The 13,622-nt window shown below is 37.9% G+C and overlaps 1 protein-coding gene and 1 long non-coding RNA gene across 2 annotated transcripts in view; one reads left to right on the forward strand and one right to left on the reverse strand.

Moving 5' to 3' along the window:
- Positions 1 to 13,622, reverse strand: part of kdm4b (lysine (K)-specific demethylase 4B) — an 814,203-nt gene that overhangs the window by 338,992 nt on the left and 461,589 nt on the right. The gene's annotated exons all lie outside the window — the stretch shown is intronic.
- LOC147838343 (uncharacterized) lies at positions 6,836 to 11,920 on the forward strand. The gene is made up of 5 exons (XR_015521659.1): positions 6,836 to 7,867; positions 7,911 to 8,264; positions 8,854 to 9,032; positions 9,123 to 9,188; positions 9,235 to 11,920. It is a non-coding gene; the product is annotated as an uncharacterized LOC147838343 (long non-coding RNA).

The following is a 13,622-nucleotide window of genomic DNA, read 5'->3' on the forward strand; positions in this document are numbered from 1 at the left end:
ATGTGGAGCATATACCAGGCGCTAGCTGTTCAAAAGAAATCTGATTAGATTTTGGCCATCGGATTGCATCAAATTTAAAAAATACTCGATCAAAAGAAATAAAAGAAGAAGAAGAAAAAAATAATCTTCCTTTAATCTGGATTAAATGCTAAATTAGTGTTGCTTAAACCTTTTTGTACTTAAATATCATGAAAATGTCATTACCGCAACACAAAATAAACAATTACCATAATATGGAAATATTTTGAACAAAGGCTATTTTTCTCATTATGTATTAGACCAAAATATTATTCTCATTTCCATGCTGTAAATCTTTTCATTACCACAACATAAATAAATACATTTTGCATAATACAGAAAATGTTTTAAACAAAAATCATTCTTCTCATTACGTAAAATGCAAAAATATTATTATTCACATTATCATTTTGAAAATGTTCTCATTACCACAACACAAAATAAGTATATTTTTCGTAGTATGGAAAATATTTTGAACAAAAAAAATTTTTGTCAATACTTAATAGTCCAAAAAATTATTCTCATTACCATGTTATAAATTTCAATATAAATCTCATTACCGCAACATAAAAAAAATTATGGAAATATTTTGAACAAACATCATTGTTCTCATTATGTAATATGCAAAAATATTATTATTCACATTACCATTTTGGAAATGTTCTCATTACCGCAACACAAAATAAGTATAATTAACATAATATGAAAAATGTTTTTAAACAAAAATCATTTTTCCCATTACCAGAACACCAACATATTATTTTTATTACCATTTTGGAAATGTTCTCATTACCGCAACACAAAATAAATACCTAACCATAATATGGAAAATATTTTGAAATTATTGTTGTCATTATGTAATAGACCAAAATATTATTCTCATTACCATTTTGTAAATCTTCTCATTACCGCAACATAATGAAATTTATGATACTATGGGAAATATTTTGAACAAAAATCATTGTTCTCATTATGTAATATGCAAAAATATTATTATTGTCATTACCTTATTGGAGATGTTCTCATTACCGCAACACAAAATAAATACCTAACCATAATATGGAAAATATTTTGAACAAAAATCATTGTTTTCATTACCGTAATAAAACAATATATGCAAACCAGGCTCATTCTGAAAACATAGTCCCATGGACGTTTTTGGAGAATACAAATTATGTAGACGGAGGTGCATATGGCTGCATTTCATTTTTTAAGCAAACGCTACGAGGCGGAATGTCACCATTCTTTTTAGCGCTTACCTGCTGACTGCTTACCTCTGTGTGAAAGGGCTTTCCCAGTGCAACCAATTTGTCCGGTTAGCTCGTCGTGTACGTCAGTGGGCTTGAGACGCAGAGAGGAGCTGACCATGACGTCGACGACCGGCTTATATGGTGAGTACAAAAACAGAATCCAAAAAGTAAAGTGAACGAGTGAATAACAGGGTGAGAATGTGGTAAAATCTGAAAACGTGGTAAAAATCAGACGAGGGCTTTTTTTTTTTCAAATTTAAACTAGAATCGACAACATGATACTTTATATTAGAAACATATAATTCATGTTGGAATCATACTAACAACATGGTAACTAATGCTAAAACATGCTGGCAACATGCTAATTTATAAACATGTTAACAACATACTAATTCATGTTGGAATCATGTTAACAGCATCTTAATTCATGCTAGCAACACGCTAATTCATGCTAACAACATACAAATTCATGTTGGAATCATGCTAACAGGTTAATTCATGCTAGAATAATGAAAACATGCTGATTTATGTTAAATAATGGTAGCAACATGCTAATTCATGTTAAAATCATGCTAGGTACATGATAGTTCGAGCTAGAACCATTTTAACAGCAAACTGATTCATGCTGGAATCATGCTAACAACATGTTTAGCAATCAATGTTAAACATGCTAATAACATGCTAATTCATGCTAACTACATGCAAATTTACACTACCATGCTAACAATATGCTACTTTATATTAAAACATGCTAATGCATGTTGGAATCATGCTAACCTGTTAATAATGGTATAAACACGCTAACTAACATGCTTATTTATGTTATAAACTTGCTAAGAACATGTTAATTCATGCTAGAAATATGCTAACATCATACTAATTCATGTTGGAATCATCCTTACATGTTAATCCATGCTAGAATAATGATAACATGCTAATTCATGATAAAACATGCTAGCATCTATGCAAAATCATGATAAACATGTTAACATCATACTAATTCATGTTGCAATCATGCTAACAACATGTTTAACATTGAATGTTCAAAATGTTAACAACATGCCAATTTATGTTAGAAACATGCTAATTTACACTAGAATCATGCTAACAACATGCTAATTTATGTTAGAGACATGCTAATTCTTGTTGCAATTATACTAGCAACATGTTAATTAATGCTGTAAACATGCTAGCAACATGCTAATTTATGCTACAAACAGGTTAACAACATACTTATTCATGTTGGAGTCATGTTAATACCATGCTTATTTATGCATAAACATGCTAGCAACATGCTAATCTATGCTATAAACATGCTAACAACACACTAATTTATGTTGGAATCAAGTTAACAACATGCTAATTAATGCTAAAACATGTTAGCAACATACTAATTCATGTTGGAATCTGCTAACAAGTTTAACAATATTAAAATAACACGCTAATCTATGCTAGCTACATGCTAATTTACACTACCATGCAAACAACATGCTACTTTTTATTAAAAACATGCTTATTCATTTTGAAATTATGCTAACAACCTGTTAATTAATGCTATGAACATGCTAGCTAACATTCTAATTTATGTTATAAACATGCTAAGAACATGATAATTCCTGCTAGTTACATGTTAGTTCATGCTAGAAACATGCTGGCAACATACTGATTCATGTTGGAATCATGATAGCATGCTAATTCATGCTAACACATGCTAGCAACTTGCTAATTTATGCTATATACATGCTTATTAATACATTAAATAAATAGGAATAGTTGGTGGCATGGTGGCTCGGTGGTTAGCACTGTTATCTCACAGCAAGAAGGTTGCTTGTTCAAGTCAAAAGTTGGCATTTCTGTGAGCAGTTTGCACGTTCTCCTCGTGTTGGCGTGGGTTTCCTCTGCGTGCTCCAATTTCCCCCACAGCCCAAAGACATGTGCTATTGGTAAAGTAAACTAAATCGGTGTGTGTGAATGTGAAAGTGTATAAGTGTTACCCAGTACTAGGTTGCAGCTGGAAAGGCATCTGCTGGAATAGTTGGCAGTTCATTCCGCTGTGGCGATCTCTGAAATGAAATCGCAGAAGAAAAATGAAGGAATAGGACCAAATTTATCCCAACGTTTGAGAATTTACCCAGATTGGGTTTAAATAACCCAGCATTTCTAAAAGTCTGGATTTTGTGATCTAATCCCTTTTATTTCTCCTTTTGAACAACCCACGATCAATATTTGACCAACCCAATGGCCAAAACCTGATCAGATTACTTGTTGAACCTGCTGTTTTCCAAGCCTGAAGGAGAGCTCTGCGTCCCGGCTTCACCCTCCGCTTCTAGACGGAGCCTCCTGCATTTTTAACCAGCAGGAAATTTTATCATCTGTCATAGTAGTATCTGTGCTCCGGGCGGCGAGCTGACGAAGTGTTTAATATCGGAAATGCAATATTAAAAAGCGCCAGGTTCGGAATTATCCATTAAGCCCGAGAGGACAGGCAAAACCCGCTACTGTCATGCCTGGCAAACCCACTTAGCTGGTAAATTCATAAGAAAAAGAGTGGTTTCAGGAGACACCTGCTCAATCTGCCGCCTTTTCAATCATATTTCCAGACTTGAGCAGAATAGCTGGAGCGCCGCGAGAAGATATGAGGACGAGAATATGATCCTGGAGCTGAGCAGGTTTGGGAGATGGAGCTTCATTCAACGGCTCCTGCAAAATTATGTAGTCGGCAGTATATGAGGATTCAATCCCGAGAGGATTAAATAAAGGTCTAAATGAAGAGACACGTGGAGGAACTCACACAAAAGCTGATTAGACACCTTATGTCCATTCATCTATTCATTTTCTTTTCAGCTTAATCCCTTTATTCATCAGGGTTTGCCACAGTGGAATGAACCGCCAACTTATCCAGCATATGTTTCACACAGCAGATGCCCTTCCAGCTGCAACCCACTACTGGGTGCCTTACCTTTATTAATAATAATAAACATTTGCAAAAAAAAAAAAGAAATTAAAAATCACACATCAATAAAGGCTAAGTATGTTTCTCTTCCTAAAAACATGCTAGCAACATGCTAATTAGTGTTAGAAACATGTAAAGAACATACAAATGTATGCTAACATGCTAATCAACATTAGAAAGATGATAATAACTTGCTAATTCATGCTTGAATCATTCTAGTTACATGTTAATTCATGCTAGAATCATGCTAACAACATATTCATGTTGGTATCTTGCTAGTCATGCTAAAAACATGCTAATTCATTCTAGAAACATGCTTTCAACATACTCATTCATATTGGAATCATGTTAACAACATGTTAAGTCATGCAATGATCATGCTAACAACATATTCATGTTGGTATCTTGCTAGTCATGCTAAAAACATGCTAGCAACATGCTAATTCAATCTAGAAACTTGCTCACAACATACCAATTCATGTTGGAATCATGCTAACAACATGTTAATTCATGAAATAATCATGCTACCAACATGTTAATTCATGCTAACAACATGCTAGAATCATGCTAACAACATATTCTTTCATGCCAGAAACATGCTAGCAACATGCTAATTCATTCTAGAAACACGCTAACTACATACTTATTCATGTTGGAATCATGTTAACAATATGTTAATTCATGCAAGGATCATGCTAACAACATATTTATGTTGGTATCTTGCTAGTCATGCTAAACATGCTAGCTACATGCTAATTCAATCTAGAAACATGCTCACAACATACTAATTCATTTTGGAATCATGTTAACATGCTAATTCATGAAATAATCATGTTACCAACATGCTAATTCATGCTAACAACATGCTAGAAACATATTCATTCATGCCAGAAACATGCTAGCAACATGCTAATTCATTCTAGAAACATGCTAACAACATACTTGGAATCATGTTAACAACATGTTAATTCATGCAAGGATCATGCTAACAACATGCTAATTCATGGTAACAACATGCTAGAATTATGCTAGCAACATATTCATTCATGCCAGAAACATGCTAGCAACATGCTAATTCATGTTAAAATCAGGCTAGTTCATGCTGGAATCTTGCCAGTAACATTCATGTTAGAGTCATGCTGAAGACATTCTAATTTGTGCAAGAAACATGCTAACAACATGCCAATTTGTGTTGGATTCATGCTAATAACATGCTAATCAATGTAGGAACATGCTAATTCTTGCTAGAATCATGCTGGTTATATGTTAATTCATGTTAAAACATACTAGAAAAAATGCTAATTCATGCTAGAAACATGTTTTCAATATGTTAATTTATGTACCATCCTACCAATACCATCCTAATTTATGCTAACAACATGCTAATTAATGTTGGATTCATGCTAACAACATGCGAATCAATGTTAGGAACATGGTAATAACATGCTAATTCCTGTTAAAATCATGCCAGTTACATGTTAATTCATGCTAGAATCATGCCAATAACACACTAATTCAAATTGAAATCATGCTAATAACATGCTAATGTATGGTAAAACATGCTAGAAAATGCTAATTTATGCTAGAAATAAGCTAACAACATACTAATGCATATTGGAATCATGTGAACGTGCTAATTCATGCTGGAATCACGCTAACATGCCAATTAATAGTAGAAACATGTTAGTAACATGCTAATTTGTGTTAGAACTGTGCTAATTCATGCTAATAACATGCTAATTCAAGTTGGAATCATGATAACAACATACTGATTCATGATTGAATCATGCTAACAACATACTGACTCATGTTGGAATCATGCTAACAACATGGTAATTCATGATAAAACATGCTGGAAATATACTAATTCATGCTAAAAAAACATGCTAACAACATAGTAATTCATGCCAGAATATTGCTAACATGCTAATCCGTGTTGAACAATGCTAGTTACATGTTGCTTCAAGCTAGAAACATGTTAACAACATACCTATTCATGTTGGAATCATGCTAACAACATGTTAATTCATGCTAGAAACATGCCAACAACATACTAATTTATGTTAGAATCATGCTAACAACATTTAACAATCAATGTTAAGCATGCTAACAACTACTAACAAAACATGCTAATTTATGTTAGAAACATGCCTATTCATGTTGGAATAATGCTAACAACATGTTAATTAATGCTAGAAACATGCATATTTATGCTATGAATAGGAATAGGGGGAAACCATGCCAACACAGAGAGAATATGCAAACTCCACACAGAAATGTAAACTGGTCCATCCGGGACTCAAACCAGCAACCTTCTTGCTGTGAGGCGACCTGTAGCCACTGAGCCACTATGCCGCACGCATTACTAATAATATTCTCATTAAATACAACGTAGTTTATTTAAGCTGTGAAAATGTTACGGTTTACAGCCACATCTGATCATTCCAGATATCTGTAGATTGAAGAAGTGACTAATAATAATTAGAATGATAATAATAATGAAACAAAAATAAGTCGAAACAATCTGACAATCCTTTAGTGACTAAAAAGCTCTGAAAACTACTCAAATGCTATTTGATTTATAACAGAATGTGGTCAGAACGTGCAGAATAAGACCTGGCAGCTTTTCTGAAGGGGTTTTCACTGAACATGTACTGCATAAGCGACGAAATGTCAGTCTCAGAATCTCCATTCACACCCCGTGAAGACGACTCCCCCAGTCGCCGCTTTAGACCTTCTGAATCTTCATCTTTAGGGTTTTCCTCATCTGGACGTGTATGAAAAGATGATCTGGTCTGTCCACAGTGATAGGCTCTTGTCCTGGGTCGAGCTCCAGGCGTCTCTGTAACCCACAGCCATTGTTTCTGGGGTCAGACTGGCCAGCGGCTAATGCTAGCGTGACATCCGGTCTCGAGTGAGTGTTCACGATTAATCGCACAGACACCGGGGACTTTCTGAGAGGCGCAGATAAGGGCTTTTACATGGTGGCTGGTGCCGGTGCTCAGGCTCTGAGCAGCAATCTGCTAGTCGATACTTCTGAACGGGTGATGCTACGCTAAAGATGCATTCAGGACAACGACACTGTAAAAAACATCCCTAAATTAGCAGTTTTCCGTATTGTGTATTTTTTTCTGCCTTTTTTTATTGCCTTGAGATCAACATCCCATAATTCAATTCACAACTGTAAATAAACGGAAACTAAGGGAAGCATTTATTAGCATTTTTTTTTACAGTGTGCAGCGATAAGTGTATTAACTTCACGCCAACTGATCATAATCTTCCCCTCCCTTTAATATGAATTTTTCTTCACTTCTAGTCACATGATCTGCCTTTAGGGCGGGGCTATCAGTCATTTAGGGGGCAGGGCTATTAATATTTATGGGTGGAGCTGTTAGTCCCTCAGGGTGGAGCTATCAGTAATTTAGGGTGGAGCTATTAGTCACTTAAGGTGGGGCTTTAAGTCATTTAGGGTAGGGCTATCAGTCCTTTAGGGTGGAGCTATCAGTTATTTAGGGTGGAGCGATCAATCATTTAGGGAGGAGCTATTAGTCCTTTTGGGTGGAGCTATCAGTTATTTAGGGTGGAGCTACCAATCATTTAGGGTGGAGCTATAAGTCCTTTAGGTTGGAGCTATCAGTCATTTAGGGTGGAACTATTAGTTTTTTAGGGTGGAGCTATCAGTCATTTAGGGTGGAGCTATTAGTTTTTTAGGGTGGAGCTATCAGTCATTTAGGGTGGGACTATTAGTTTATAAGGGTAGAGCTATCAGTAATTTAGGATGGGGCTATTAGTCCTTAAAGGCTAACCCGGCCTTTAAGGACTAATAGCCCCATCCTAAACTACTGATTACTGAAATTATTTGATTAGGGTGGAGCTATTAGTCCTTTAAGACGGGGCTATTAATTGTTTAGGGTGGGCTATTGGGTGAGGCTATCACTCATTTATGGTGAGGCTATCATTCATTTATAGTGAGGCTATCAAGGGGGAGGCTGTCAGTCATTTAGCGCTGAGCTATCAGTCATTTAGGGGCGGGGCTATCAGGCGTGAGTATATCAGTAATTTATGGCGGGGCTATCAGTCATAGGGTGAGGCTATCAAGGGGGAGGCTGTCAGTCATTTAGCGAGGGGCTTTCAGTCAATTAAGGTGGGGCTATCAGTCATTTAGGGCGGAGCTATCAGTCATTTAGGGGCGGAGCTATCAGTCATTTAGGGGCGGGGCTATCATTCATTTAATGTGGGGCTATAAGTCAGTTGGGACGAAGCTATCAGTCATTTAGGGGCGGGGCTATCAGCCATTTAGGGCGGAGCTATCAGTCATTTAGAGGCGGGGCTATCAGTCATTTAGGGAGGAGCTATCAGTCATTTAGGATGAAGCTATCAGTAATTTAGGGGCGGGGCTATCATTAATTTGAGGTGGGGCTGTAAGTCAGTTGGGACAAAGCTATCAGTAATTTAGGGGCTGGGCTATCAGTCATTTAGCGCTGAGCTATCAGTCATTTAGAGGCGGGGCTATCAGGCGTGAGTATATGAGTAATTTATGGCGGGGCTATCAGTCATAGGGTGAGGCTATCAAGGGGGAGGCTGTCAGTCATTTAGCGAGGGGCTTTCAGTCATTTAAGGTGGGGCTATCAGTCATTTAGGGCGGAGCTATCAGTCATTTAGGGGCGGAGCTATCAGTCATTTAGGGGCGGGGCTATCATTCATTTAATGTGGGGCTATAAGTCAGTTGGGACGAAGCTATCAGTCATTTAGGGGCGGGGCTATCAGCCATTTAGGGCGGAGCTATCAGTCATTTAGAGGCGGGGCTATCAGTCATTTAGGGAGGAGCTATCAGTCATTTAGGGGCGGGGCTATCAGTCATTTAGGGAGGAGCTATCAGTCATTTAGGATGAAGCTATCAGTAATTTAGGGGCGGGGCTATCATTCATTTGAGGTGGGGCTGTAAGTCAGTTGGGACAAAGCTATCAGTAATTTAGGGGCTGGGCTATCAGTCATTTAGGGCGGAGCTATCAGTCATTTAGGGGCTGGGCTATCAGTCATTTAGGGCGGAGCTATCAGTCATTTAGGGGCGGGGCTATCAGTCATTTAGAGAGGATCTATCAGTCATTTAGGATGAAGCTATTGGTAAATTAGGGCGGGGCTATCAGTCCTTTAGGACAAAGCTATCAGTCATTTATTGTGGTGCCGATGGTGATTCCAGAACACAGCATTTCCCACAACTGAGTGCAAACTGGTCTTCAAGTCTTCCTTCATTTTGTTAGCAGCGCTCATCTTCCAACAATTCAATTGGTTCCCAAAGGATGAAATCATACACCATCATACTTTTTTGTTTCAACTGGATGTCATGATAAAAAGGGACAATCTTAACTTCTGTTTCATGCCAACTGTAACGTACACTGGAGTTAGTCATCAGACATTTATGACTGACTGGTCTGTTTGCATCAAGTTAAGCGATTAATAATACTTTCAGATTATTTCACAAGCAACGCTCCACTTTCTTTCTTTGTAAACAGACCAATTTTAGAGGTAAACTGTTTCACCATTTTAAAACCCATTCAGCCGATCTTCGGGTCTGGCGGGAGCACTTTTAGCATAGCTTAGCATAGATCATTGAATCAAATTAGACCATTAGCATCTTCCTCAAAAATGACCAAAGTGTTTTGATCATTTTCCTATTTAAAGCGTGACACTTCTGTGGTTACATTTATGTACTAACACCGTTATAACTAAAAAAATAACTATATCAGTACTCATTTTTGCTAGATGTTTGCATTTAGATGGATTCAGCTTTAATTTGTATTCAGCTAGCAGGCTGGATAGCATAAAGGAAACTCTTTGACTTTCATAAACACATTACAATCATCATTTACCAAATATTGTTTGCTGAAGTGTTGTATTACAGCAAACGTCTGGCCATTCGCCCCATCGGATGGACCGACAGCAGGAGCGTCACAGCAAAGGTCTCTGAGAGTCAAGCTAGCTCTCCGCCATGAAATCATTATTTATGGATGTAGTACATCAAACTGCAGTCATATCTCTCGCCCAGCCATCTGGGGTGGTGTTTCCAGACGTGCGGATGAAGATGTTGGAAACAGCTGGTGTGTGGCGGCAGTTTATGCAGTGAATGATTGTGCCCTGAAATCACAGAGAGACCCAATACACAAAGCTCACACCTGCTGGACACCAGTTGCTTTTCCTTCAGATACATAAGGGGGAAATAAGTATTGAAAATGTCACCATTTTCTTTTAGAAAACATATTTTTAAAGGTGCCACTGACTTAAAATTTCCGCCGGATTTTTGGTAACAACCAAAGAAATCAATATATGCAAAGAAAATAAAACTAATTAAAGCTGCAAGCAGCAATAAAAGGGCCCCAGCACCCGGGCTCACCACCGCCCGGTGGCCTAAGGATGACAGCGAACAGCAGACAATAATAATTTAAGCTGATATATATTTTAAAAATCTGGGAAAATCACAGATTAATGCCAGATTTCCTTCTGTCAGCAGGTGGCGCTATGACTGTGACTCATTATTGGCATGTTGATGTCTTCAGGAGTGGAATTTCATCGAACCTGTGCATTTTCAGGCAGATCAGACGTTGTGTGGCTGAGTTATAAGCCAAACGTCCTTCTGTCAGCAGGTGGCGCTATGACTGTGACTCAATATTGGTATATAGATGTGTCCAGGAGAGAAATTTTATCAACCATGTTAAGTTTCAGGCAGGTCAGACATTGTGTGATTGAGTTATAAGTACTTCCTCTTCCATGGCGAGTCACTGAGGATTGTCATGCCGCCACAGACACGCCCTTTGGCGAAAAATCTAAATCAGGGGTGTCCAAACTCGGATCTTCACAATATATCATCGCTAGAGCTTTCAGATAACACCACGCAAATTTGGTGCTGATACGATAAAATTGGTTGGAGTTTATTACACTGTAAAACATGTCGTTTCCTGTTGCCAGCAGGTGGCGCTATAACTGTAACTGGATAACGGCGTGTAAACGTGTTCAGGTCAGAACGTTTATCAAACAACTGAATTTTGAGGCGGATCGGACAATGCATGCCTGAGTTATTACAAATTCCTGTTTCGTGGCGAATCGTCGAAGTTTACAAAGCCGCCACGGACACGCCCATCAACGAAAACTCTAGATCTTCACAGTTTAACATTACCAAGGCCTTTAGATGACAAAACCTCTTGGTGTTTATCAGATAAAATCAATAGGAGGAGTTAAAATACAAGCCTGGAAATGCCAAAAACGCCACTGTTCCGGCGCAGGAAGTTAAAGATATTTGACTTCCTGTTGGGTTTGAGATTTTGCTCCAAGAGACTTTTGTTGTACGTATTGGCATGTTTGACGTGTGGGCCAATTTTCGTACGTGTGAATGAAACGTAGCTTGGGGGCCAGTCCCTCAAAAGTGCATACCTATGAGAAACATACATTTTCGTTACCTTTGCGGCGTGTGCTATTAGTTTCGTGAGTTTTCAGGCATGTTTAGACCCACAAAATTGCGATTCATTCCAGAAAGGAAGAAGAAGAACAAGAAATGGAGCAATTCCAATAGGGCCTATGCACCATTCCGCTGCTCGTTCCCTATTTAGTTTACCTATTTAAGTTATGTGTAATAACATGTAATTACACAGGGAAGCAGTGTTGAACACATGAAGAAAGGGAGGTGTAAAAAGGCAGACAGCAGCTGAAATCTCTAAGTAGTTCTTCAGCAACCCTCTGCCCTCTTCAGTGTAAATGAATATCAGCTGCTTCAGTCTAACATCTACATCAGCAGGAGGATGAAGATGAACCCAGGGTGGACATTTCGGCAAGACAATGATCCAAAATAAAGCCAAGAGAACTCTCAAATGCTTTCAGAGAAAGAACATCAAGCTGTAGAATGGCAGAGCCAATTACCTGACTTGAATCCAATAGAGAATACAAATTAAAGATCAGATTTTAAAGACAAGACCCACAGATGCATCAAGATTTTTACACTCTGCTGAAGTCTGTGAGAAGCTCACACCTGAGCAATGCATGTGACTTCATTCTTCACATGAGTCATCTGGAGTTCATCAAGAATCTTTGGATTCATCTTCAATGCATCATCCAACTTACCCCAGACATGCTCAATAATGTTCATATCTGGCGACTGGGCTGGCCAATCCTGGAGCACCTTGACCTTCTTTGCCTTCAGGAGCTTTGATGTGGAGGCTGAAGTATGAGAAGGAGCGCTATCCTGCTGGAGAATTTGCCCTCTCCTGTGGTTTGTAATGTAATGGGCAGCACAAATGTCTCGATACCTCAGGCTGTTGATGTCTCTCACACGCCGCCATACTGAATGTAACCCCAAACCATGATTTTTCCTTCACCAAACTTGACAGATTTCTATGAGAATCTTGCGCCCATGTGGTCTTCAGTAGTATTTGTGATGATTGGGATGCTTCTTCTGCCACTTTTCCAAACGATCAACTAGAAGTCAAGTTGCTCTTACAACTGGGATCGACGACAAGACTTTTATCAGGTAAGGTATAGTACATTTACAAATATTCTGAAATTATAAACAGAATCTAATATCATTTACATGTAACTGAATATGTACTTGTTAGTGAATAATTCTATATTTAAAATAACCACATTTATGCTTTTTTATAAATATAATCTTTTAAATATGAATTTATAAATAAACAAATGAACATGATCATATAGAAATAAACAAAACATGAAGAAAACATCTTACATATTGTGAAAAAAATGAATCCTTTATGCAAAAGATATTCAAAAATATGTGTAAATCTGTTTCATAAGTGTGTTTTGAGTGCTACATAATGAATGAACGCTCCCGAATGCAGCTTATTCTGCATTCCTGTGCATTATAAATGATGAGCGGGTGAACCTGAGCGACTGTGGGCCGGTTAGGAGTTCAGCATGACGCGCTGAATGCTAATAAAGCTGCGTTACGCTCGCATTATGCGCAGCTCACAGCAGAGCAGCATTTCAGAAACAAACATCCAGCGCTGTTTCCACGGCAACGTCAATTTACAAGTCATCAGAAATAATTCCCGCATTAAATATTCAATTGTAATGCTAATTAAATGCCGATTTAGCCATTAAAAGGTGTAAAAGGAGGAAACGAGAGCAGAAAACAGATGAAAGGAAGGTGATGGAGAGTTTGCTGTAATCACTGCAGATTTTGTTCTGTGTTATGAAGCTTAGCATTGAAGGTGCTTTAACTATCTGTGACAAGGTTAAACTCGTCTGAACGTATCTAGCTTTCTGTCTAAAATACTGATTTCCATCTGTCTGCTGCCGATCAAGGCCGTCTGGAGATCAGATACAGTAAAACTAGGACTGTTTAAAACTGTTCCTCGGAAGATAACATGTTGAATAGGACAGATTTATGGACATTT

The sequence above is a fragment of the Danio rerio genome, chromosome 22, assembly GCF_052040795.2.
Source record: "Danio rerio strain M-AB ecotype USA chromosome 22, GRCz13ab, whole genome shotgun sequence".
NCBI classification, from domain to species: domain Eukaryota; kingdom Metazoa; phylum Chordata; class Actinopteri; order Cypriniformes; family Danionidae; genus Danio; species Danio rerio.